Source organism: Megascapheus bottae, unplaced genomic scaffold, assembly GCF_031878675.1.
Source record: "Megascapheus bottae isolate mThoBot1 unplaced genomic scaffold, mThoBot2.hap1 HAP1_SCAFFOLD_53, whole genome shotgun sequence".
NCBI classification, from domain to species: Eukaryota; Metazoa; Chordata; class Mammalia; order Rodentia; family Geomyidae; genus Megascapheus; species Megascapheus bottae.
Window position 1 is genome coordinate 1,759,408 of NW_028327559.1, and position 27,888 is coordinate 1,787,295.

Below are 27,888 nucleotides of genomic sequence, written 5' to 3' on the forward strand. Positions count from 1 at the left end.
GAGAGGGAGGGAGGGTGGGAGGGATGAAGACAGAGAGAGAGAGAGAGAGAGAGAGAGAGAGAGAGAGAGAGAGAGAGAGAGAGAGAGAGAGAGAGAGAGAGAAGAGAGAGAGAGAGAGAGAGAAGAGAAGAAGAAGAAGAAGAAGAGAAGAAGAAGAAGAAGAAGAAGAAGAAGAGAGGAAGGAGGAGGAGGAGGAGGAGGAGGAGGAGGAGGAGGAGGAGGAGGAGGAGGAGGAGAAGAGGAAGAGGAAGAAAAGAAAAAGAAGAAAAAGAAAGAAAGAAGAGGAGAGAAGGAAAGCAAGAAAACAATCACGGAAGCCATGAACAGCCCCGGAGGAACTGGAATCAGCCTGATCCTACCTTGCAGTGAGAGGAGAAGTGTCCTCCTAAAGCTACCAAGAGCATCCTTTAAGCTGCCAGCATGGCGATTACCAGTCTAGGAACCCAAGGCCTTGTCTCCCACTGTTCCCTGTGCAGAGTGGGCGTGCCCGAGAGCGTGGGGGCGGAGCCCAGAGGAAGGGGACAGGGACAGCACAGCCCCAGTGCCAGGGCCTCTGGCCAGTCTGCTAAGGTCTAGGGGCTTCTTCACTGAGGGAACAGCATAGGAAGGCTAGAGCCTGCCAACCACTGGGTGTCATCGGGAAGAGAGGAGACAAGATGAGCTGCTTCGTATAAATGAGCTCCTGAACTGTAGCGCTCCTCTTCTAAAGTACACTTTTGTTTTTGTGTGTTGGTCCTGAGGCTTGAGCTCAGGGCCAAGGCTCTGTCCTTGAGCTTGTTGTTTTGCTCAAGGCTCTCAACCACTTGAACCACAGCTCGACTTCCAGATTTTCTTAGTAGTTTGGTGGAGATACAAGTCTCATGGCCTTTCCTGCCCTGGCTGGATTTGAGCCGAGGTCCTCAGATCTCAGCATCTTGAGTAGCTATCAGTACATATGTGAACCACTGGCCTCCATCTGGAAGTCTGATTGTGTGTGTGTGTGTGTGTGTGTGTGAGTGTGTGTGTGTGTGTGTGTGTGTAACCATCTAATATGTTATTCACTGATGATTATTTTCAGGGTGGTGGTGACCCATGCCCTCATTTGCACTGTGTTCCCACAGGACCCTGAGGACACCTCTGTTATAACATTTATTTTTTTTATTGTTGGAGTGATGTACAGAGGGCTTACAGTGACATTGATCAGGTAGTGGTTAAATTGCTTCTTTTTGTGTGTGTGTGGGGGGGGGGTCATGGGTTTTGAGCTCGGCCTGGGCACTGTCCCTGAGCTCTTCAGCTCAAGGCTACCTCCCTACCCTTGAGCCAAGCCCCACTTCACGTTTTCTAGAAGTGAATTGGAAACAAGAGTCTCAGGTCTTTTTGTGCCCGCACTGGCTTTGAACCTTGATCCTCAGCTCTCAGCCGCCTGAGGAGCTAGAATTATAGGAGTGAGCCCCCGCTCCCCCTCTCCCCCCAGTGTACCTTGCTTCTTTTTTTTTCAATATTGTCTCCAATTTATTATCTTTTCCACAGTACAAATTTTTCACAAACCGTAAGTCCTTTGCAGTTATTCAAAGTCTGTAAACAAGGGTCTGAATCCCCACACTCCCCACCTCAGTTTCAGCTTGTGAATGTTTTAAGTCCTTCAATCAAGCTTTAGCTCTTCCATTCACATAAGGAATCAAGAGGTTTCTCTCCTTAAATTATTTATATTTTTATCATACAGCCTGAAATGCAGTAAATCCCAGTGAAAGCCCTGGGGAAAACAAAACATGATCTTTACAGCAGGACTCGAACCTTTATATTAAATGCATTTTGAAGAAGCATCCCATAATAAAAGCATGGGTTGGGCCGGGAGTTTGGCCTAGTGGTTAAAGTGCTTGCCTAGCCTGCATGAAGACCCGGGTTCGATTCCTCGGTACCACATACATAGAAAAAAAAAAGCCGGAAGTGGTGCTCAGGCTCAAGTGGTAGAGCTCTAGCCTTGAGAAAGTCCAAGGACAGTGCTCAGGCCCTGAGCTCAAGCCCAGGACTGGCAAAAAAAAAAAAAAAGCATGGGTTTTCGTTTCCAGAAATCAAGTCAATTAGAAACCCTAGTTTCTACTTAAAAACCCATTTTGATCTAAAAGTGAAAACAGTCCCCTATCCACAGTCATTTTACAAACTCTATACAGTTTAACTTGCAGAGATTTTTTTTTCCAGTCTGGAAAACAGTAGTGCAATTAGTTTTACTTCTTTTAAGTTATATAGTCCATCATGTAAATAGCTCTGTGGAAAGATAAGAAGATGCTCTGGTAAACAAGAAATTTTTGCAAGCCCATGCTGGCTTACTAGTCCATTAAAGCTTGTAAGTCCATAGTGGCTTTCAACAAAATATTGTATATACATCACCATCAAAAATGCAGAAATAAATAGGCAGGAAATGACTGTAAACTGTCTCATCTCTTAATGATTTTTCAGTAATTGGCTTGATGAATTGGCTCTGTAGTCACTTAAATAAGCAGACAGTAGACAGTTGCCTTGCAGGACATTCCACTATGGCATCCAGTTTCGAAAGCCCCAATGGAGTTAATTGCAGTCCTAAAATTAAAACAAAAATAGGGAGTAGAGGATGGATGGGAAAAAAAGTGTACAGGTGCTACCGAAATGGAATCCCAACAAAACAGCCAGGTAGGTCACTTAGACTTCTTCTTAAAAAGGCTTTTGATTTTTGATGGCGTTTTGCTTTTCTCTCCATTATGACAAAGGTCATGGGGGATGCTGCTTATCCTGGTAACACTTGGGGCTTCCTGAACTGGTTTGCTTTCATTGCCAGTGGAGGAACATGATGTGCGACGAGGTTTAGGCACCGGGATGCCACTAGAGAGCTGGTTCATGCTACAGGACTTCTCCAAGATGCCACTGTACACTTTGCTTGCAGGACTGAAGATCATACTCTTCGTTTCTGTCAGACCTACACAATCAGGAGGGCCCCGGGAGAGATCTGCCGTCACGGGTGAATCTCCTCTGGAAGAATCCTCTAGGGAGAGCTCAGAGCTCATCTCTGGATATCTTCCGAGGAGACACTGGTTGGTATATCTCGAGGCTTGGGGGAGGAGATTGCTTTCTTCCAATGGAAGAGTTGAAGGAGTCACATTCTGAAGCTGTGTCTGGCACTTCCCATTGCTTTTCGGCAGTGAAATAAATGGCCTCCTCCTCTTCTTCATTCCGATAGAGTGCAGGGCAACTTGACACTGAGAGGATGTCTGGATCCGGGGAAGGCAATGAGTGCTGGGGATGCTGAGGCAGGTGAGGATAACGAGGATGGGCTGGATGAGGAGCATGTGGAGGAAGCTGGGCTCGCTGGGACTGTGGTGAAGAGGGCACAATGCTAGGGCGAGAGGGACACAAGCTGCTGCTTAGGGCTAAAGATCCAGCAGGTTTAGCCACAGTCCCAGGAAATGGAGACAGGATTGGGGGTGTGTCTTCATCTAAGTCATCAACCCCTCCAGCAATTGGGTAGGGTGGAATGGAAACTCGGGGCAGCACTACCCAGCTGTGATCTGAATAAAGGGAAGAGGTCAGGCTGGGGAGTCCCGAGTTATGGGCTACCTGAAAGCCACAGATCTTCTCAATCTGTTGCCAGCGAAAAAGTCGTTCTCGTAAACAAGTTGTCAACTCTGAGAGAGCTTTCTTTGCTTCCAGAATCTTGTGATCTACTTCATCTAGGGAGGAGCTATGAGCAACGTGCAGCGTCCCAAAGACGGTGCTTCTCTTCTTTTTAATTTTTTCTGCCTCATCCTCAGCGATAGCTAACTGCATTTCAGCATTCTGTCTTTTGATGTTGTAGTACTGTACTTCTACTTCATGGGTTAACTAAAGCCATTTTTGAAGAGCATCTGGAACAGTCCAGCTGCTTCGCAGTTCAAATTCTTTTTCAGCCTTTTTTAGAGCCATGCGAACCTGCTCCAATTCCTGCTCTGCATACTGACATCTGCTCAGTTCACACTCAGCTCCTTCCCTGAGCTCTCTCAGCCCACAGGCCTCCTCCTTGGCATAATTGATTTCATCCATCATTTTGTGCTCTAGATTTTGCTTCTCTACAGCAACATTTCTGTTTTCTTCCTGTGCCTTTTCAAGCCTCTCTTGTAAGTCCGTAAGACTTTGTTCTGCAGTTTGTAGACTCTAAGTCTCATCATTTTTGCAACATGTTCTTTTGATGTCTTATTCTGTGTACAAGCAAACCAGCATCCTCCAACACCAATTAGAATAGAAACTGTGAGAATAAAATCCTTCATCCAGTTATGAGGTGGACGTGTCAGAGGTCCAAATAAAACCACATCCAAGGCCTTGAGCTGTAGTTTCTGTCTGTGACTCCGGTCATTGATTTTCAACTGAGAAATCATAAATGAAAGCTCATGTACTGCGATCCTGGGAAGTGTTGTTCCTTTGACATTATTGTCTCTAAAATTCTTCTCATATTGTGGGAGTTCCACAAATTCTATCAACCACTGAAGGGGCTCTTCAAGGGTCCAGTTATGAACTTCCGATGCTTTCCATCGCTTCCACAAATCCTCAACAGTAATAGGCTTGTCTTCTCTGTGCAGATGGCTATGCGTATTAGTCGCATCTTTATACTTCATATCTTCTCTGATAAATTCAGCGCCTTCCTCTACTTCAATCCCACCATCTTTGTCATCATCCATTTGTTTATGGATCGTCTGAAGAGCTTCCAGACTAAATCTGTCTTCTTCTGTGAAGCATGGTGGACTCAGTGACATGCAGGGATCTGTCAGCAGCGCCTGGCAATCGCCCACCACTGGCGCTGGAGAAGCAGCCGCCCTGGCCGAGCCACTCAACCGTTGCCCGCGGAGGTGTCTGGGCACCAGGTCGCATCCGTCCATGGCTCCGGCCACCAGGAGCCCGAACACCAGCAGCGCAGCCCAGTGCCGCCCTGGCAGCCAGCCCGAGGCCGGGGCCAGCGTCCTGGAGGGATGCGGGGCGAGGGGACCGCGGGGCGGGCGGCGGCGCCCCGGCCTCCGGCCACTCGCTGGCCCTGCCAGGCGCCACCATGGCCGGCGACTCCGCGGGCCGCCCCCGCCACCCCAGACGCTGCCTCCCGCTGGACGCCAGTCTGGTCCTCGGGATGCCTGCGGCCTCTGGAGCTCGGGTCGTGGGTCGCGGCTCGCGGAGGCGTTCATTGGCTCCGGTACAAAACAAAACAAAAAAAGTGGGTGGGAGGCAGAAAGGCACCGCGTCTCCCGGCCATGCGCGAACTCGCGCTGCTGCCCCGGCGACACCGGGATCCGCTGCTCTGGCGCGGCTCAGCTCCAGCCCAGCACCAGCACTGCAGCCATCAGCGCAGCCGCACATTGCCCCCCCACCCCCTCCAGCCCGCGCCTGTGGTAGTACCATGCTTGGCCAGGATGCCTCTGCCCCGCACACTCTTGCTAGCACACCGATCCCCGCCCTGTACCTTGCTTCTTGAACATTGTTATCCCTTCCCAGGTTTTCCCTCCCTCAACTCCTCCCAATCCTCTTGTTTTTCATTTATCTTCCCTTTGTTGTAACATATAACGCCTACTTGCCTGGTTTCTCCTCCAGTGAGTGCCTCAGGGACAGCGACAGAAACATCCTATCCAAAGCATCTAGAAAGGGGTCAGAATGAGGCTTTGTAAACACAAAAATAAGTGAATTAAATTCATACGTATTTTGTGACTGAATTAAACTCAAGTATCTACTGAGTAAATAAAATTCATAAGCATTTGATTAATAGAGCCATACTATTTAATGCAATTGTATGACACTGGAACTTGAGAAAACTGAGGGGAGTTAAGTATGGTTGAGAGAGATGGGGAAGGAGAGAAGAGGTGACTTTTATCAAGGTGTGTTGTACTCATTAACTGATTGGTTGAATCAAAGCCTGTTTGTAAAACTACTTAGAAATAATCACAGAAAAGGGAGCATCAGCTCCTCTCAATCTCACTCTCACTCATCTTGGGATTTCCCTGAGATGGAAAGGTAGTCAGATGTTAGGCCTCTCACAGTGACAAGGGGCATGATACTTGCTTGTTGCCTGCTCCCTGACCTTCCCTGCATGATGTCTTCTCCCTTCTGGCCCCACTGACTACCTGGAAGCCTGTGTTTCGTCTGTGCTGCAGATCCATGTGACACAGTCCCCTGGGGACATCCTGGTGTTCCTGACTGGACAGGAGGAAATTGAGGCTGCTTGCAAGATGCTCCAGGTTTGCTGCTGCCAACTGGGCTCCAAAATCCGGGAGCTCCTGGTGCTGCCCATGTATGCCAACCTGCCCTCTAACATGCAGGCCTGAATCTTCCAGCTCACACCTCCTGGGGCCCGAAAGGTGGTTGTGGCGACCAACATTGCAGAGACTTCACTCACCATCGAGGGCATCATTTATGTCGTGGATCCCGGGTTGTGTAAGCAGAAGAGCTACAATCCCCGCACAGGCATGGAGTCACTCACTGTCACCCCCTGCAGCAAGGCCTCAGCCAATCAGCGTGCTGGGCGAGCAGGTCAAGTAGCTGCAGGCAAGTGCTTCAGTCTGTACACAGCCTGGGCCTATCACCATGAGCTGGAAGAGACCACAGTGCCTGAGATCCAGAGGACCAACCTGGGCAATGTTGTGCTGCTGCTTAAGAGCTTAGGGATCCATGACCTGGTGCACTTTGACTTCCTGGACCCTCCACCATATGAGACCCTGTTGCTGGCTTTGGAACAACTGTACGCTCTAGGAGCCCTCAATCACCTTGGAGAGCTCACCATGACTGGTCGAAAGATGGCAGAGCTGCTTGTGGACCCCATGCTATCTAAAATGATCTCGGCCTCTGAGAAGTACAGCTGTTCAGAGGAGATCCTGACAGTGGCTGCCATGCTTTCTGTCAACAACTCCATCTTCTACCGGCCTAAGGACAAGGCTATCCACGCTGACAATGCCCCTGTCAACTTCTTCCTCCCTGGTGGAGACCACCTGGTTCTGCTAAACGTGTTTACACAGTGGGCTGAGAGTGGCTACTCCTCCCAGTGGTGCTATGAGAACTTTGTACAGGTCAGATCCATGCCCTGAGCCCGGGATGTGCGGGAACAGCTGGAAGGGCTCTTGGAGCATGTGGAAGTTGGGCTGAGCTCCTGCCAGGGGGACTACATCCGGGTCCGCAAGGCCATCACTTCTGGTTACTTTTACCACATAGCACGGCTGACACCTACTGGCTACTGAACAGTGAAGAAAAGGCACGAAGTGGTCATTCCTCCCATCTCCTCCCTCTTTAAAGAGCAGCCGCCCCGCTGGTTGCTTTGCCATGAAGTTGTCTTGACCAGCAAGGCATTCATGAGACAGGTGTTGGAGATTGACAGCAGTTGGCTTTTGGAAGTAGCTCCCCACTTCTACAAGGCCAAGGAGGTCGAAGATTCCCACACAAAGAAAATGCCCCCCAAAATAGGCAAGACACGTGAAGAACTGGGCTAGAGAAAAGGACAAATGGGAAGGAACACAAACAGATCTTGATTCCAGCACCTTTTCTTTCTGTACATTGTTTAATTCCTGTTAAATAAAATTATTTTTTAATAAAAAAAGTCATATTGCGTCACATGATATGTCCATTTTTTTCCTGCTCCCTTCAGTCAGGAATTCAGTTGGTTTGGGGATCATAGATGTGAATTTTGCTTTTCCATTTGAAAGTAGGATCAGTAAGGACTGTAAGGATTTGGAAAGAAATGGGTAGGTATTTCCAAGCCAAGAATAATGTCTGCTGTTCAGCACCCACAATCACCAAGAATGCTCAAATTGCTCCATGCAACAAGATATTATACAAAGGAATTTGATGACAGGAAGCAGTGCTTTGGGCTGAGGGCACAGCTGTGTGGTAAAGACTGCCTAGCACACAGAGGCCCTACCAAAAATTGAACTAAATATCAGAAAAGAAAAGAAATTGCATACTAATTTCAGCACTAGCAACCTTGTTAAGCACATTTGAGGCTGTTCATTCACGCATTGACCTATTGATCCATTCATACCACATAACCACCCATCCATCCATTCAGCTCTCCATCCTCCCATACAGCCAATCATTCATTATCCATTTCTCCATCCATCATCCATCTTTCTATCCATTCATTTGTTGAGGACATTTTGCAAATACATAAGAGAGAACGAAGGCTACCCTGGTAGATAGGGAAAGTGGTACAATCTGTATTAATTTACACAATAGCCACCAGCCACAGATAGCATGACAGAGTACAATTAGTTCCATTGAAATCAAATGAAAATTTCAGGGGGTGCTTAACTACAGAACTTACATTGGATTGGGGAAGACTTATCAATTTCTTTCCAAACCACAGTCCAGCCTTTACTGCTTCTCTTTCAAGTTGAAAAACAAAATTCACATCTGAAATTCTAAAACTGCTTTAATCCTTGACTCAGGCAATCATGGAAAAATGGACATGTTAGGTGAATAAAAAGGCCTTGAGCTCAAGTGCCAGCACTGCTACCCCTCCCCCCGAATATGTCATGAATAGAAATGTAGGTGAAGCCCTATGGTAAACAAGGACAAGGCCAGGACTTTGATTTCCAGGAAGAACACACACACACACACACACACACACACACACACACACACACACACTTCTCATAAATGATTCTTGGTTATCACTAACTCATGTTTGGCTAATGATGTGCTGTAAAAATAACAGCTAGATTTCAGTGAATGCTTCCCCTAATATAGAAATTCTTTAATAAAACTGTCCTTGTCTTCATATGCTGCTTTAGAATGTGTAATAGTATGCTTACAGCTTATAACACCTCAGGCCTCCTGTGTTTTACATGTTAGGTACATTTCCTTAGCAGCTGTAGTTTGATGGTTTAAATAGATGTAAGACTTTTACATTTGGCAACTTACAGTAATGTCTTTATAAAGATAAGATCAAAATTTACTGGTCGGCTCCAGTTATTTTGTAAATGGCAAGTGAGAAACTTTATGCATATGGGCAGATAGTGTGAGTGATATTTTGGGTTAAGGTAGGAAGATGTCAAATTCGAATGTAAAGATCCTGTCCAAAGTCCACAAGAATGAGCTGGACTGCTTCTCTGGGCATGACTCAGCTACCTCCCAGGCCTCTTACTCTCTTTCTCACATAGTTCTTCCCGAAGGGAGACTCAGGTAAAGCAGCCAGATGGCTAGTGCAGGTTGGCAGCAGACTAAGAGAAACTGAAAAGAAGACTTTGAATTTCAGTAATTGTATCTCTCCCCTCTCCTTCTCCTTCTCTCTCTCCCCCTTTCCCTCTCTCTCACCGTCTTCTTCTCTCTCCTCCTGATTCTTTCCCTCCTCCTACTCTTTCCTTAATGTGGCACCAATTGAGGACCTAAGGCACTTGTTTGTCTTTTTTCACTCAACATTAGTTCACTACTAATTGAGTTACATTTTCACCCCTAGCTTTTCTTCTGGCTAATTGGAGATGTGAGTCTCATGGACTTTTCTGCTGAGGTAGGCTTTGAACCACTATCCTCAGCCTCCAGAGTAGCAAGGATTATAGTTGTGAGTCACTGGAATCAACAACTGTTGTGTTTTCACATTGAGAGTTAATTGTAGTCCTAGTTTGTACAAAAAGATTGTAAAATATTACTGATAAATTATTAACCCCAAGAAAGCAGCTACTCTCATTTATTTGAAATAGAAAAATCAAATTGCCTGACACTGGTGGCTCATGTTTGTGATCCTAGCTACTCAGGAGACCGAGATCTGAAGATCGAGGTTCAAAGCCAGTCTATGCATGAAATTCCATGAGACTCTTATTTCCAATTAACCACTAGTGTACTAGTCTTGAGCAAAAACTTCAGGGACAATGCAAGGCCCTGAGTTTAAATCTCAGTCCTGGCATATATGCCCAAGAATTATGACAATGTAAATATCTGACAGTAAATCACTACTTTTAGTTAGATTTGTTAGACAGAATAGGTGAGAGGTTTTCAGTGCCTGATAAATTTTTTTATTAGGTAACACATGCTTTTGCAATGGTAGATGTTGGAAATCAAGTTTCCATTCGTGAAACAAATACCTGAGAGTGAACTTCTAAAGAGGAGAGGCTTTGCAGGACATTGATGGCTCACACCTGTAATTCTAGCTGCCCAGAAAGCTGAGATCTGAGGATCACAGTGCAAATTGAGCTTGGTTTGGAAAGGGTATGAAACTCTTATCTTCAGATAACAACAAGATGGAAAGAACCAAAAAGAACAGAAATCCTGGCCAAGTTTGAGAGATCAGTGCTGCAGCTTCAAGAGCTATTTCCTGGCAACCAGCTGGTTTTCACCCATCTTCTTCCAGATGGTTTACCAGAGTTCGGCTGGCTCTTGCTCCACTGACCTTCCCTCAGAGCTCAGTGAGGATGCCCCTACCAGCTGGGCTGGCAGCCTGCAGGTGGACTGCAGTCCATGCAAGCCCCGCCCCACGGCCCCACCCACCCGCGATTAGACACGCCCCTCCTTCCCAGAGGACCATGGGAGCTGCTTGCCTGGAATCCCTGTGGAAAGCACAGTTGGAGGCCGAGGGACAGGAGCTCTTGGTAGACCTACTAAAGGAGCATTTGGAGTTTGCTCGTACATTGACTTTAACTTAAAATATGTACTTTAGAATTTAAACGTTTATTTATATATAGTTTACTTATAACTAATAATTTGTTCATTCATTTTGTGGGTAGTGGGTCCTGAACTGGGTTGGGGAAAGGTCTGGGTTTTCTTGCTCACGGTTAGTGCTATACCATTTGAGCCACACTACTTATGGCTTTCTGGTGGTTTATTGAAGTCTTATGGACTTTCCTGACTGGGTTGGCTTCAAACCATTATCCTGAAGTCTCAGTCTGCAGAGGAGCTAGGGTTACAGATATAAGCCACTAACAACCGGCTTAAAATATTCTTAATAAATAATTTTGCCATTTTCCATATCCCATCGTTTCAGTCAAGTGAAAACTTTAAAAAAAGGTTGTTACGATTTTACCCAGAGGATTGATTTGACAATTGTAAATTAAATTGATGAAGAGGTCATCATTGAAATTTATACATCACTTTTTCTATCATAAAAGATTAAAATTTCTGGGTAAAATGGAAAATTATGTTTTCAAGATAGTCAAGACTGTTTTTGTTACAGTTTTAGGTACAGAATATGAACATTTGAAACTAGGCTGTGTACTTGGGCACCTCATTCCTGTAATTCTAGCTATTCAGTAGACTAAGAGCTGAGGATGGTGATTTGAAGCCAGGCCAAGCAGGAACGTCCATAGTTAACCAGTAAAAAGTGAAAAGTGGGGCAGTCGCTGCTTGGGGACGCGGTGGCGCGGGGGCTGCGTTCTGTGCTCAGGGTTCGCTGTCACCGCCAGTCCCTCTCCGGAGCCCGGGCCCGATTGGACGCGCGCCCGTGCGTGTGGCGCGTGACCAAGACCAAAGATGGCCATGAAGTGAGGTCGTGCAAAGTGGCCGATAAAACGGGCAGCATCACCATCTCCGTGTGGGCTGAGGTCGGCAGTCTCATCCAGACCGGGGATATCATACGGTTGACCCGAGGATATGCATCTATGTGGAAAGGATGTCTGACACTTTATACTGGAAGAGGTGGTGAACTTCAAAAAATTGGGGAATTTTGTATGGTTTATTCAGAAGTGCCAAATTTCAGTGAACCCAACCCAGATTATCGAGGACAGCAGAACCAAGGGGTAAATAATGAGCTGAAAAATAGTAATACCAGTACAGGTACATTTGGACCAGTGGGAAATGGTGTTCAAACTGGCCTCGAATCAAGGGGATGCCAAATTTCATATTCTGGTAGAAGCAATGGCCGGGGACTGACCTATCCACAGCTATCAGGAGCAACTAATAATCACACAGTCATGACCACAATGAGTAATGGCAGGGATCCTCGGAGGGCCTTTAAAGGATGACCTATGCCAAATAGTCACATGTAGTTTTTGAACTACATGACCTACTTGAACACATATTGCACTTTTATTTATTGTTAACTGTGAAACGTATGTCCTTTATTAGTTTTCTTTTACATTTTTGGTTTGTTAAGACAAGTGGTTGATTTTTATAGCAAAACTGTTAAGCTACTCAAGTATCCTATTGAAGAGTAAGAGCTCTCTGAGAATTAGGGGCATTTACTTAGAGCAAAACTATTGGATATCCTCTTTTAAAAATCTGTACCCATTTTAAGGGTGAGTTACTTGAGATATTAAGCTTTATAGCCTCTGTGAGTCTATCTTCTGTATATGTTTTTGTAATATTTGGCATAAAGTTTAATGGGATATTTTGTTTTAAATCCAGCTGTTTACCAGCTAAAGCAACAACCACCAAAAATGAGAAATTTGATCAATGCTAACAGCCATTTTGACTCCAGGAATAACTGACTATATTGACTGCTATTAAGATTTTCCCTAGCACTGAATCATCTAGAATTCTTGAGTTGCCCCCCTCAATTTATCGTAATTATGGAATAAAAGTAATTATTTTGTAAGAAAGTAAATTTTCTGTGCTTTCTGTAATGTGGTACTTTTAACATTTGTTTTTAAAACTACTTATTATGTTGGGGGAAAATTTAAAACTAAGGCCTTAAGTATTTAGTTTTGAAACTACCATGTAAAATATTAAAATGTAGTTTGGAGGAGTTGTAAAATCACAAACACTGATTATTAAAAAAAGTATAAGTAGATATAATGAAGGTGATTTAAATTGAATCCATGTAGCAATTAGCAGTCTTAAGTTGCCCTGGTAGTTAACAGCCTTCAGTGAAAGTGCTAGGTACTTCCCTTTATTTCAGTTGTGTGTATGTGTCCTAATTTTGGAATAGATTGACATTATAAGCAAAAGTTACATGACTCTCAAGAGTGGGTTGCAGCTTTATTAAAAAATGTTAACGTGTACTTTATTTATATGTTACAAATGAGACCCACTTTTACTTTTTATTATATGGGTAGATAGCTAGTAACTTTTTTCCTTTGTTAAAGTTTCGCCTCCTCTTTTGAATAAAACTTGTATTAATATTAAAAGATCTTTCTAATTTTTACTCTTTTCTATGACAACAGTGGAGAGCCTATACATCTTCCTGACATTATAACATTAACCTGGAGACTATTTAGTTTTATATCTGTTGTCTTCCCCCCTCCCCCTTTTGTTGCTTTTTCCTTCCTACCTCAAATCATACAATAAAGTCATAGCATTTTAAAATTTAAAAAAAAAGTGAAAAGTGGAGGAGAGTGGCTCAAATGGTAGAGCACAAACCTTGAGATAAAAGCTACAAGGCAGCACTTAGGGCCTGAGATTGTGTCTATACCAGCACCTTCCCCACCAAAAGACCACCATAAAACATAAGTTGTGTGACATCTAATTACTATACAGGTCACAAATTCATATTTCTGCCTCCAGAGTAGCTGAGATTAAAAGCATGTGCAGCACATCCAACTTCTCCTTCTTGCTTTCTTTGCTTCCCTCCTTCTCTCCCTCCTTCTTTCCTTCCCTCCCTCCCTCCTTCTTTGCTTCCCTCCCTCCCTCCCTCCTTTCTTTCCTTCCTTCTTTCCTTCCTTTCTCTTTTTTTTCTGTTTGTGAGACAAGGTCTGAGACACAGATAGCCTAGCTAGACTTGAATTCTAGATCCTTCTGTCTCAGCTCTCTGGGAGTTGTTAAGACAGACAAGCTTCACCATACCTGACCTGTTCTTATTGTTACCTACTGTAGTTTAGTTTTTGCCTTTTGTAGGACCTTCTATAAATATAACTCTGCATATTGCATGGTTTCATATAAAACTTCCAAGATACTTATAAATTATTAATAAACCCTCTGCATTCTTTTTTATATTTTGAAATAGTACTCTATTACATAAACATTCCCCATTTTGTTTATCCATTATCACATTTTATTCATCCATTTATCCCCATATTTATTTATCCATGGACATTGGATTTATTTGTAATTTTGGGTTTGTGATGAATGTAACTGTTATGGATATTCTTTTTCTTTTCCTGTTTTCTCTTTTGGTTTTTTTTATACATAGTGGAGTTTGAACTCAGAGGCTTGTGCTTGCCAGGCAAGGTTTGGGATTGATTAATTTTTTGTGGGGGGGAGGTAGTCATGGGGCTTGAACTCGGCCCGGGCACCGTCCCTGAGCTCTTCAGCTCAAGGCTACTGCCTTAAGCCAAGCCTGACTTCCCATTTTCTAGATGTTAATTGGAGAAGCATCTCAAGTCCTTTTGTGCTGGGGCTGATTGTGAACCTTGATCTTCAGATCTCAGCATCCTGAGTAGCTAGGATTATAGGCATGATCCACTGTGCTTGGCTTGGGATTGATTAATTTTTTAACTGATTGAGCCATACCCCTAGTTAGGTTTTCTCTTGTGATTGTCTGAATAGGGCCTTCCTTTATCCCAGGCCATCCTGAACCTCTATCCCCCTATTTATGCTTCTAACTGAACTGGGATGACAGCATGAATCACCACGTCCAGCTTTTTATTGTTGAGATGAGGATCACAGTGCAAATTGAGCTTGGTTTGAAAAGGGTAGGAAACTCTTATCTTCAGTTAACAAGAAGATGGAAAGAACCAAAAAGAACAATTTAGAAGACATGAATAGAGATGAATATGAAGAAAAAGAAAAACTAAAATCATAAAAATTGTCACCATCCCAAAATATTAACCACTAACTTACATCCTTCAGTAACCAGATGGTTTGCTGATATATTTGAATGTTAATATGTTCAGATGATTGCTTCCTAAATACAAGTACTGCTGGGGCCAGCCGGCAGTGAACCAGGGTTCACAAATTGGGATTCCTGAAATAGGGGGCAGGGACTAGGAAAAAATAGAAGAGAGACAAACAGATGGGGTTTGGGAGGGCTACAGCCCAAATTAGGAGCCACAGCTTAAGAAGACAGTAGCCCAAGACTGTAGCCCAGTTTATTTCCAGTTCTGACCTTAAATACACTTGTTTAAACTAGGGAACTGCCAGTGGCTACATTCGTACAAACAGTATCAAGTCTCAAATAGGTTGAATGAAAAGCGATCAAGTCCCAAATAGGTTAAATGAGAAGCTATCAAGTCCCAAACAGGTTAAATGAGAAGCTATTGACACAGCCCAAAATCATGATAAGAGCTTACTTCCTTGTGTACTCAATTGTGCGGGTCCAAGGTCACTGACCCCACAGTCACGGTTACTGACCCCACAGTCGGTCCCCAACAAAGTACCTATGTGCAGATATAATTATAAAATCTACTGCCTGTCTGTCTGTCTATCTATCTATCTATCTATCTATCTATCTATCTATCTATCTATCTATCACCTGGTACTGGTATTGAGGCTTGAACTCAGGTCTTGTCTTCCTGCTTTCCTTTTTTCCCCAATGTATTCCTGGGTGCTATGATTCTGTATATCAGGAAGTTGTGTCTAGACATAGGTGTTTGGATTACTGGTCAGTGGGTCCACATCCTAAAAAGACATATTGGTTGTACATGATCATATATATGAGCCCTTGTATTCATGTACTTTTTGTTTCACATACATGCTTCTCACATTTTCCTGTCCCATTGCTGCTAAGAGAGGAAGTACAAGCATCTTGTCAGAATGTGATCCCTACATCTCCCCATGGCTCATTGCTCATCCCATTATTCTGCAGACTTCTTCCTTTGTTCTTTTAAAGAAGTATGCTGCTCAGTCCTCTGAGGCTGCAAGTCTAACAACACAAACTGCAGAAAAGGCACTAGTGTTAAGTGAGGAATCCAATTAAGTTCTAAAATGTTAGTTGACAGAAATTTGTAGTCATCTTCTTTTGAACCACAATCCTCAGATCTCAGCCTCCTGAGTAGCTAGCATTCATTACAGGCATGAGCCACTGTGCCCAGCTAGAAATTTTCTTCTTAATGCAAATCAAAATAACATTGAGATTTCACCTCACCCCAGTTAGAATGGCCATTATCAAAAAATCAAATAACAACAGACGCTGGTGGGAATATGGCCAGAAGGAAGTGCTACTATACTGTTGGTGAGAGTGTAACTCCTTTAACCACTCTGGAAAGCAGTATGGCGATTCCTCAAAAGACTAAACCTAGAGTTCCCCTATGACCCAGCAATTCCCCTCCCTGTCATTTACCCACTAGTCCAGAAACAAGGCCATACAAAAGCTACTAGAGCAACGATGTTCATCGCAGCATTATTTAACATAGCTAAGATATGGAACCAACCCAGATGCCCCTCAGTATATGAATGGATCAAGAAGATGTGGTATTTATACACAATGGAATTCTATACTGCCATCAGAAAGAATGACATCACCCTGTTTGTAAGGAAATGGAAAGACTTGGGGAAAAAAAAGCATATTAAGTGAAGCCAGACCCAAAGGAACATAGGCTCCCTTTGTAATAATTAGTACACATCTATGCATCTCCTGGCAGAGATCAACAGCTCAAAAGCTAAGTGCATCTGACCATATAGGATGAAATTAAACAAAATGAACTCTAGGATATGGAAACAGAGGTTTATCTTTGTGATTGTTGTTATGAAGTTATTTCTTTTCTCTTTTTTTTCCCTTGTGGTTAATTTTATGTGGTTACTGTATCTGACTTTGTTACCTGGTGTATTGTATATATGTTTGTATACCTGGTGTATTTGAAAAAGAGAAGGGAAGGAAGAAAACAAGATGATTGGGAGGGAGTGGGGGGAGGGGGAGGGGAACAAAAACATGAGAAGGGGTATCAATGTTGAAGAAGTAATATTCCCACTATCTGATGGATGTAACTGTAACCTTTGTATACATTATCCTGAAGATAAAATGCAATAAAAATAAAAAAGAAAATTTTCTACTTAACAGATTGACTATTACATTAAATGATCAATCAAATGATAGATAATAAAGGTAAGCTTAGAAGGTAGATCCAAGGAATAATTACAATAGCATATTGAATTTGCCTTTTTCTTTATAGGTCAAAAGCTACCTTGTAAATTGACCATTTTTTATCATCAAATTCTATGAATGCCACAGAATGGGGTTCCATAATGAGTTTCAATAGGGCTTACAGGAGGAAGGAAATGATAATGAAGCTCACTCAGAGACAATGTACTAAATCCAGGAAAACAAAGTTTGTGTATAGAAATGGCTATGGGCAAATGAAGAACAACATTTTTTTGCTAGAAATGTAATAAATTATTCCCTTAGGTGTCACGCTTAATGTTGAGAAAGCTATTTGGAAAGAGTCTGATCACTGGACCAAAATACAATCTTAATTCTACATGCTCACAAGGCCATTCCTTTCTGATCTTGTCAGGGTAAATAAGACAGTATAAAACTCCTTACCAGCAGGAAAGGGAAAAACCATCTAAGGAAATATTGTCCATTCTGAGAGTTATAGATACAGTGAAAATTTGATAAAGAATTAAGCTAACCTCAAAGAATGTTAGTGTGGGCATCTAGGAGGAAAAGGAATCCTTAATGAAGGTTACAAATGGTAGACTAAGTCTCTAATGAGGAAAAGACTTGCCAAAGTAATAGAAGAAATACTTTGGGAAAATACCTATTGTTGAGGTGAAAGAAATTGGAACAAGGTGTTTATAGGTTATTCATGTGAAGTACACAATAACGTGCACCTTAAATTTGCTCATTTTGGTGTTTTTTTTTTTTTGCCAGTCCAGGGTGTGGACTCAGGGCCTGAGCACTGTTATGTGGTAACTAGGAATTGAACCTGGGTCTTCGTGCATGCTAGGCAAGCACTCTACCACCAGACCAAACTCCTGGCCCCTCATTTTGATATTTTTTTTAATGGCAGTCCTGGTGCTTGAACTCAGAGCTTGGGCACTGTCTTGAACTTTCTCAAGGCTAATATTCTACCACTTGCGCCACAGCACCACTTCTGGCTTTTTCTATGTACATGGTACCAAGGAATTGAACCCAGGGCTTCTTGCATGCTAGGCAAGCACTCTACCATGAGGCTATACTCCCAGCCCTCATTTTGGTATTTTGTGCCTCTCTCTCTCTGTCTCTCTCTCTCTTTGTCTCTCTGTCTCTGTCTCTGTCTTTTGCCAGTCCTGGGGCTAGAACTCACAGCTTGGGCATTGTTCTTGGGCTTTCTCAAGGCTAGCACTATATCACCTGAGCCACATCACCATTTCCAGCTTTTTTTCGGTGTATGGGATACTGAGGAATTGAACCTAGGTCTTCATACATGCTATGTGAGCACTAGACCATTAGAATACTACTGCTCCCAATTCCAGCCCTACTGTTTCTTTTTATTCTGCTAGCTTACTTGTGTCAAATTAAGAACCAAAATGTTTCTGTGTGTGCATCTTACATGATACTCAGTATATATTTAAATGATGAAGATCTAGGTCATTGAAGTAATACCTGAAGGAAAAATAAAAGTATTCCAATAAGAATTACATTGAACACTTGAGGAAATATACTTTTGTTATTTCTTATTTAAGGATCAGTGTTTTTTTTGCTGTAAATACCATGATTTATCTGACTTTACAGGATGTGACTCAGTATATTGCATCAGAAGAGCAAGACAGTTGTGAGGAAACATATCCATCCTTTGGTATGTTCATTATTTATATTCTATCTTCTCGTATAAGTGGGTTTTGTATTTTCAATAATATAGCCAAAGGAATTTACTTCCAAGACTACCCTGAACAATTAATAGGTCAAATCAGCAACTGCTATAATTATTTTTGCAAGTATGAGTACTTACTAAAACACTTAAGAAATATCAGCATCATATTAAGTATGATCTTTAGAGTTATGCTCAAAATGTGTGATTGATTTGTGCTTCTGATAATAAATATGCCTCATGTGATAAAAATTTAAATCCAAATCAAAGACTGACTAATTAGTCAGAATTAAGAATCCTATTTTGTCATTAACCCTTAGCTTCTTATCAAAGGGAAATAATTCTTAATGGCTCCCAATTCATAATTTCATATTAAAATCATTAATGCCAAAGACTGGAACAGAAATATATCATGTGGTATGCGTACCTTCAATGTGTGGATTGAGGGAGAGAAGAGTCTGACATGTATCTGAAGGAGATGATTGGGAAGGGTGCTGAATATTACAAAAAACCCAGAATATTTCATTTTAATGAATTGGATCAGAAAATACAATCACATTTTTATAGACTGATATAAATATAGCTTAGCATAGATTCACACTGGACTTTCTGCTGTGAGTATACACAGATGAAAGACCCTGTATAGACTATAACCAAGTGGAAGAAAACCATTAATCCATATATCCAATAGAAACTTAGAAATCATGGCTTCATGCCATGTTAAAATTGTGTTGTGTATTCAAAACTGAATCAGTTTCCCTTTCTGAATAGTTACCTATGGAGACACCATCAGGAAACAAACCATGCATGTTTGCATTGTATTGACATGACAGAGAAGGAATCTGTCAGCAAAGAATTTTTAGCTCTAGAACCCCTTCCAGTGAAGATGTTGAGAAGGATTTACATTTCCTTTGTTCCTGAGATGGAAGCCAGAAGGAAGAAAATTCCCTACTCAGACAACAGGTTCCCTAATATGACATTGATCCTCCATGGAAAGAAAGCTGACAGACGAGTGAATCTCTAGGAGGATCATCATCCAGGGAGACGAGCAGAGCACGCCTACATTCATCATTTTATCCTGACAGTCAGGGGCTGAGCAGGTGTCAGCTAGAAAGATACCATTATCCTGGCATCTACATTGTTATAATGAACAGAAAGGAATGACAGCGGGAGGACAAGGAGATTTCTCACATTTAAGAAGCAGCTCTTCTTGGGCTAGGAGTTTGGCCTAGTGGTAGAGTGCTTGCCTAGCATGCATGAAGACCAGGATTTGATTCCTTGGTGCCACATACACCCAAGTGGTGTTTTGCCTCAAGTGGTAGAGAACTAACCTTGAGGAAAAAGCCTAAAGACAGTGCTCAGGCCCTGAGTTCATGCCCCAGGACTAGCAAAAAAAAAAAAAAGAAGTAACTCTTCTTACCATATACAGCTTATACTTTTGTTAATCAAGAGGCTGGGAATTGGTAGGTCCAGGTTCAAAGCCAACCCATCACAAAAGTCTGGGAGACTCCCTATCCACAATAAGTAGTAAAAAAAAAAGGAGGCAGACAGTGTACCTCATGAGGTAAAGGCCAAGTGTGGTATAGAAAGGCGAGAAAGAGTAAGAGAGGCCCTCAGTTTAAAGGCTGAAACCAGCTAAATCTGAAATGCAAAGAAAGAAAGATAAAGGGATTAAGCAAGCAACTGTCCTTTTGCCTTTTTTTAAAGCTTATTATACTTTTTTTATTCACAGAGGAAAGCTGTAAATGGTATTTTCTTCTGTTTTTGGCTGTTGGGCTTGGATTCTGGGCTTGGGTGCTGTCCCTTAGCATTTCAGTTTAAGACTACTGCCCTACCCCTTGGCCACAGTGCCATTTCCCATTTCCTAGTGGTTAATTGGAGAGAAGAGTCTCACAGTCTTCAGGGTCTTTAGTGCCTGATCTGGCTTTGAATAGAGATTCTCAGATCTCAGACTCTTGAATAGCTAAGATTACAGGCATGAGACACTGTGCTTGGCTGTAGTTTCCTTCCTTCCTTCCTTCCTTCCTTCCTTCCTTCCTTCCTTCCTTTCTTTCTTTCTTTCTTTCTTTCTTTCTTTCTTTCTTTCTTTCTTTCTTTCTTTCTTTCTTTCTCTTTTCTTCCTTTTTGTTTTTTGCCAGGCTTACGACTTGAACTCAGGGCCTGAATACTGTCCTTATATTCTCAAGGACAGTGTTCTAGCCCTTGAGCCACAGCACCACTTCCACCTTTTTCTATGTATGTGATACCGAGGAATCAAACATGATACGTGATATGGGATAGGCAAGCACTCTTACCAATAGGTCAAACTCCTGGCTCAAACATAGTATTTAAAGCTAATGTACAATCTAAAATATATCAACAACTCAAAAAATTGAATCACTCCAAAACTAATCTCCAAAGTAACAACCATCCCATTAAAAAATGGGCCAAAGACTTAAAGAGAGTCTTCTCTGAACAAGAAACAAAAATGGCCTATAGACACATGAAGAAATGCTCAACATCTCTGGTCATAAAAGAAATGCAAATCAAAACAACTCTAAGATTCCACCTCACTCCAGTTAGAATGGCCAGGATTAGGAAAACGAATAATAACAGATGCTGGAAGGGATGTGGCCAGGAGGGATCACTACTACACTGTTGGTGGGAGTGCAAACTCGTTCAACCACTATGGAAAGCAGTGTGGCAGTGCCTCAAAAGGCTAAACATAGAACTCCCCTATGACCCAGCAATTCCACTACTTGGCATTTACCCAACCATCCAGAAACAAGGGCATACTAAATCCACTAGCACAACAATGTTCATTGCAGCACTATTTACCATAGCAAAGATATGGAACTAACCTAGATGTCCCTCAGTTGATTTTGATCAACAAGTTGTGGTATTTGTACACAGTGGAATTCTATGCTGCTGTCAGAAAGAATGACATCACCCCATTTGATAGGAAATGGAAAGACTTAGAAAAAATCATATTAAGTGAAGTAAGCCAGACTCAAAGGAACTTAGGCTCAATGGTTTCCCTCATTCATCATAATCAGTAGAAACCTTGGGCTCTACTAGCAGAGATCTGCAATAGAGCAAAATCTTGATATGTAAGGCCATATAGTATGAAGGTAATTGAAAGGACCTCCAGGATATTGAAACAAAAGCCATATAATGAATGATTGTTGTCCTTAATGTACTATGTTGTCTCTCATCTCCTTTGCTGTCCCTTGGGTACCTCATATTGTTACAGTATCTCACTTTGTTATCTGATATATTGAATTTATTTGTATTTGGTTATTTGAAATTTGATAGGGAAGGGGGGAAAACCAAGACGGGTGTGGGGTGTGGGGGGGGAGGGTAATGGGTACCAAGACATGTGAAAGGGTATCAATGTATGTGAATTAATGCACCTTCTATCTGGCAAATATCATGTAACCCTTTTATTAATTACAATAAAAAATTTAAAAAAAGAAAAAAATAAAGCTAATGTACAGAAGAAAATTTCCATTGAACTCTCTCACATGATTTACTGCTTTCCTGCCAGAGAAAGCTTTTCCTTAATAAACAGATTAATACCCTCTTGGGTCCTTTTGTATCTAGGAAAATACTTGTTTTTCTTCTTGTTGGTGTTGCTTGTTGGTCATGATCCTATGGCTTTAACTCAGAGCTGGGCACCTACATGTTTTTGCTCCTGGTTAGCATTTGAGCCACAGCTCCACTTCTAGTTTTTTGGAGGTTTGTTGGAGATAAGTCCCATAGACTTTGATTCCTAAGCTGATTTCAAGCAGGGATTCTGAGACCTCGGCTTCCTGAGTAGTTAAGATTACAGTTGTGAGCCACTAGAGCCCAGCTGATGATACTTTTTCTTTTGCTTAATTCAGTATTAGGATCCCTCTGATTATATCAATATCATCTTTTGAGACATAAGCAATTTTTCTTCTAGAAAGTGTTTTCATATTTTATTTCTAGCCCAGTGAAGATATTAGTACTTAAAATATGTATTTGATACTCAACTATAGTAGTTTAAGTTAAATAAAGAATAAACACAAATATAAAAGCTCTGATTTTCTCTGTATGATGACTTCAGTGTGCAAGATGGAGTTTTAATATCTGTGAAAACTACTTTTATTTCCTCTGGCATCTGTTAAACCACATCTTGTAATTTTTGGGGGGTGGGTCATGGGTCTTGAACTGGGCCTGGGCACTGTCCCTGAGCTCTTCAGCTCAAGTTTACCACCCTACCCTAGGTGTTGTCCTTGAGTTCTTCAGCTTCCCTACTCTTGAGCCAAGCCCCACTTCCCGCTTTCTAGAAATTAACTGAAGATAAAGTGTCTCAAGTCCTTTTTGTGCTGGGGCTGGCTTTGAACCTTGTTCCTCACATTTCAGCCTCCTGAGTAGCTAGGAGCTGATGTAAACACCTGAGAGTCTTTTATTGCAAGCTTGAGCCTGGGCTCCTAATCATCAGCCACACAGCAGGTTAGAATTGAGAGCCCCGACCCTTCAGTTAGCAGGGGTTTTTTTAGTAATTTGACCATAAGGCACAAGCTGGCCATATGCAAGAGGCCAATAAAATTGTAACATTTCCACCTGGTTTCTTGCCTTTGTTCTTCTGTCAGGAATTTACAGCCCACAGCTTACTCAGGAAATTAGGGGGAAATCTAGAGAGGGGTCTGTTCAGTCTACTAGATTCCTTCTTTTTTTTTTTTGCCAGTCTTGGGCTTTGAGCTCAGGGCCTGAGCACTGTCCTTGGACTTTCTCAAGGCTAGAGCTCTATCACTTGAGCCTCAGCACCACTTCTGGCTTTTTTGTATATATGTATGTGGTAACGAGGAATTGAACCCGGGTCTTCGTGCATGCTAGGCAAGCACTCTACCACTAGGCCAAACTCCCAGCCCTAGATTCCTTCTTAGAGAGGATACTTTCTGGCACTAATTTGATCACTGTGTGTGTGTGTGTGTGTGTGTGTGTGTGTGTGTGTGTGTGTGTGTGTGTGTGTGTAGTAAGGCTTGAAATCCAATCCTCAAAAACTTGCTTGGTTGTTTACTTATGGCTGGCTCTGTACCACTTGATCCTCTACTTTCTAGTTTTTTGATGACTAACTGAAGGTAAAGTTATTCTATATTTACCTACCCCTGGTAGCTATGAACCAAGATCCTCTGAGCCTCTTGAGTAAATAGGATTATAAGAGATGAACTACTGGCATGCATATCTATTGGCATGGGGTTTCTTTCTTTTATTCACTTGTAAGAAATGTCAGAGGAAAACAAATGACTTATAATTAGGACTACTCAGATAAAACACTGATGTTTAACACATGGGTTAACATTCGCTATGCTCATCAACCTTCCGTATGATTTCAATCTTTTATCTCTGTAATGTGTAATTAGATTTCTTGAGCCCTATTTTTGGCAATAATTAGATCACTTACAAGAAAGTTGGTTCTTCCTCTCTTGGTTTTATAAATTTTTGGATATTTCAGGGCAGGATTTATGGAGTGTTAATTTTGCCCTGCTGTAGCAAGGCATCTCTGATGTCCTCTGTTCTGTAAAGACATCACTTCCTGGCAGTGTGTGAACAATAGGTAGTTTCCTGTCATCTCTTCATGTGTTTTATTCCTCAATGTCAGGCTCCTTTCTGAACACACGTGATCCACTGCTCCGTTACATCTGCAAGGGGGTCCTGTGTAGCTCTCCTGGATTTCCCTCATACCACTCTGAACACTCCAGTGCGCTGTCTCGTGACACTCATCCTCCTCGCTTCCATCAGCCTGTTTTACTCACCATTGCATCTTGGGAACTTGGAGTATGCACCACCTAGCTCCCTTCTTTCTTTGCCTTGGTCTGTGCATTCACTGACTCCATTCTCTCAAATAGGTTGTCTTCAAAGTGCTTTAATGTGGTTTGCTTGAATATTTTTGGATTGGCTTCATACAGAAACAGAGCTCAGTGAAGCTTACTCCACCTTAGGTAGAAACAGACTGCCATGAAGCATCAGTAAATATTGTAGACTGGATAAATGCCAGTTCATACTCTGTCTTCTTGCTTCCTTTTTAGTGTTTAGCTATCAATGTAGCTATTTTCTTCTGGAAAGTACTCCTGTGCCTAAAGAAGGTCAATTCCTAGGAGAAAATGCATTTTATTCCAGCATCTAGTGAATCGATAGTGGCCATTTTTCTGCCTTTCCATTGCCCTAGTCTCTAAGGTAACCCAGAACAAGGATGTAACTCATCTACCTACAGATCTTCATGTAGTTGTTTCCTGAAGTAGAACCTCTTTATGCACTTGGACAGAGAGTGGATGTGAAAATATGTGTTCCTTTATAATAAAAAAATAACCCAACCTGACATAGCTTTTTCCCTTGTTTTCTTTCAGGTTGGTTATTTCAGCCAGAATGCACTTCATTCATATGTAAAATACATATGAGAATATGCTTGGGAAATATGTGGAGATGCCAAGACAAGGAGCAAAAAAAAAAGCAAAGAATATGTTATCACAGTTACAGTGTGAAGAACAGGAAGGAGAATTTTGTCATTTTGAGGTAAATGCCTATCTATATGTAGTGTTTGACAGTTTGGGACAAGTTAGTTTACCACTGATACATGTAATGATTAAAGGCATATTTCTTAAATCACAATTTTAATGACTTCCTAAAAGGAGAATATACTGAGATCTCATTGTAAAGCAAAACATTTTGAATATGCTATTTGTTGATGCTGCCAGAAAAAATATTCTGTATATAAATAATTTTATATGTTCCTATTTAATTACTTTCAACAAATATTTTTATGTATAGGATTATAAAATTGAAACATGATTTTGATCAATATCTCAAAAATACTCATAGAAAGAATCTTCATTCACAGCTCCTCAGCACTCAGCCATGTTATGACATATGTCCAATATTACTAACACTATGGATGCAAAGGCATTTTTCATTTATTCTTTTGTTCTGGTTCTCAGAAATGCAAGTTCCTTAGGAGTTCTTTATTGACTAATGAAATGCTGGTATTTGTCCTTGGCAAACTTCACAGGACTGTGGACAGCATGAAGGAGGCCATTGAAGGAATTTCCTTGGTGATTGCACACACTCAGTCTCTTGCCCATACTCCTGTCACAAGGCCTAGCAGCGAGGGCTAGTTTACAGAAAAAATTCCACATGTTGCAGAATTGAAGGGAAGTTTCTCTCCTGGAGAAACCCATGTGACTTCTTCCTCAAATGCATACACTTCAGTTGAGAGCCTGGACCAGTACCTGAGCAGGGTCAGTTGCGTCAATGTTTTCCACTGGCTTGCAGTATTTGAATGATTATTCTTCAGTTTTTGACATCCTGACTTGTTTGACTGCCTTGTATGTATTCAGTTAAGATTGCTACCATTCAGTGTTCATAAAAGAATTGGAGATCTTGGCATTTTTTAAAACCTCTAGGTCTCATTCTGAATTGCTACAGGTTTTTTTTTTTTTTTTGGTCATGGGACTGGGTGTTGTCCCTGAGCCCTTTCAGCTCAAAGCTAAAGCTCTTGCCCTACCCTGGAGCCCCAGTGCCACTTCCGATTTTGTAGTCGTTAATTTGAGATAAGAGTCTCATTGACTTTAGAGCCTGAGCTGGATTTGAACCGTGATCCTCAGATCTCAACTTCCTGAGTAGCTAAGATTACAGGCACGAGCCATGGTGCCTGGCCAGCTGTTTTTGTTTGTTTGTTATTGTTATGTCTTTTTTGTTCACAGTGGGGCTTCCAGTATCCTCCATACTTGTGTTCTCCATTCGTGGGATAATTTCAACAGTTGCTCTGACTTTATTAATGTTTATCAGATAGTATACTGAAGAGCATTTTATACATGTCCCATACCTTCTCTTGTCATGTCCTCACTCCCCACTGCTGCCCTTACCGCAAAAGGTCCTCTTGTACATTCCTATTATTCATCTTTAAAGTCTAGATTTACAAAATGGAGAGAAAATGTGACATTTGGCTCTCAGTGTGATGTATTTGGCTTAGCATGATGAGTTCTCCTATCCATTGTCCCCATAATGAGTTCACTCCATTTTTAGAGCAGACTCATTCCTCATTTTGTCCACATATAGCAGTTTTGTATATACTCATTGATGAGTAGGCAATAGTTTTGATTCCTGTGTTTCAACATTTTTGTTGTTGTTGTTGTGAGACCAGAACTCTGGGCCTGGGCTCTTTCCCTGAGCTCTTCAGCTCAAGGCTAGGGCTCTAACACTTTGAGCTTCAATGCCACTTCCGTTTTTCTGGTGATCAATTGGAGAGTACTGTGCCATGTATTTCCTACCTATGCTACTTTGAACTGTGATCCTCAGATCTCGTCTCCTGACTAGTGAAGATTGCAGGCGAGAGCCACTGGTGTCCAGCTTCAACTCTTTTGAATAGTGCTAAAATAGGCACAAAGGTACGATGAGAAAAGTTATGTTTTGTGTAACTTGACTCCATAAGGATATGGAAATTAGCATATTTTAAGTTTCTGTGGAAGCGGCATCTGAACTGGTTTGGAAATGAACACTGCTGTCGAGACACATCACTGGCCATGCTCACCACCTGCGTGATTTCACCTCACAAAACCTGATTGTCCTGCACCATCTCAAGCTTACCCTCCATGCTGGAGCTCATATGCTTACAATTGAATGTCAGCAAATAATTTTATGGACCTGTAAACTTTAAAAATGAACTCTGTTTCATGAATAAAATTGTGTCAATAAAATTTTGTTCAAACACAAAATCTTTTTCTATGTGGTTTTGTTATTGTAATATATAGTGGGTTTACAGTTATATTTGCCAGATAGTAGGCGCATTACTTCTCACACACTGATACTCCTCATGTTTTTGTCCTCATTCCCCTTCCCCACCCGATCATCTTGTTTTATCCCCTCCCATTTCTTATTTCAAATAAACAAATAAACGTATGTACATTATGCCTGGCAACAAAGTCAGATATTATAATGATATGAGATTAACCAAAGGGCAACAAAAGAGAAGAGAAATAACATAGTACATTAAGAACAATAATCACACAAGATAAAGCTCTTGTTTCCATATTCTGGAGATCCTTTCATTTAGCCTCATCCTATATGGCCTTATGTATCTAGGTTTTGTGCGATTGTAATACTCTACCAGGAGAATCCTAGGTGCAAACACAAAATCTCTAAATTGTAATTTTCTTGACAACACTTTCACATTAATTTTTTTAAATAACATTTATTGCTGTAAGTCTTTTGGGTGTGATGGTAGATTTCACTTAAGTTCTAAGCAAATAATTGGATTTTACTATGCTACAGGTCAAACTTCCTGTGCCACACTTGTGAGCTCTATACCTTTGTCTTTAAATTCTCACTGTCTTGCCATCACTAG

General features: G+C 41.8%; 3 pseudogenes; 2 read left to right on the forward strand and 1 right to left on the reverse strand.

Annotated features, from left to right (window-relative positions):
* Positions 1-2,625: 2,625 nt before the first annotated feature.
* On the reverse strand, positions 2,626-4,717 carry LOC150039679 (stromal interaction molecule 2 pseudogene; annotated as a pseudogene).
* A 1,348-nt stretch (positions 4,718-6,065) lies between these two features.
* On the forward strand, positions 6,066-7,509 carry LOC150039680 (pre-mRNA-splicing factor ATP-dependent RNA helicase DHX16 pseudogene; annotated as a pseudogene).
* Positions 7,510-11,067: 3,558 nt separating this feature from the next.
* LOC150039681 (SOSS complex subunit B2 pseudogene) lies at positions 11,068-11,900 on the forward strand (annotated as a pseudogene).
* The last annotated feature ends 15,988 nt before the right edge of the window (positions 11,901-27,888 follow it).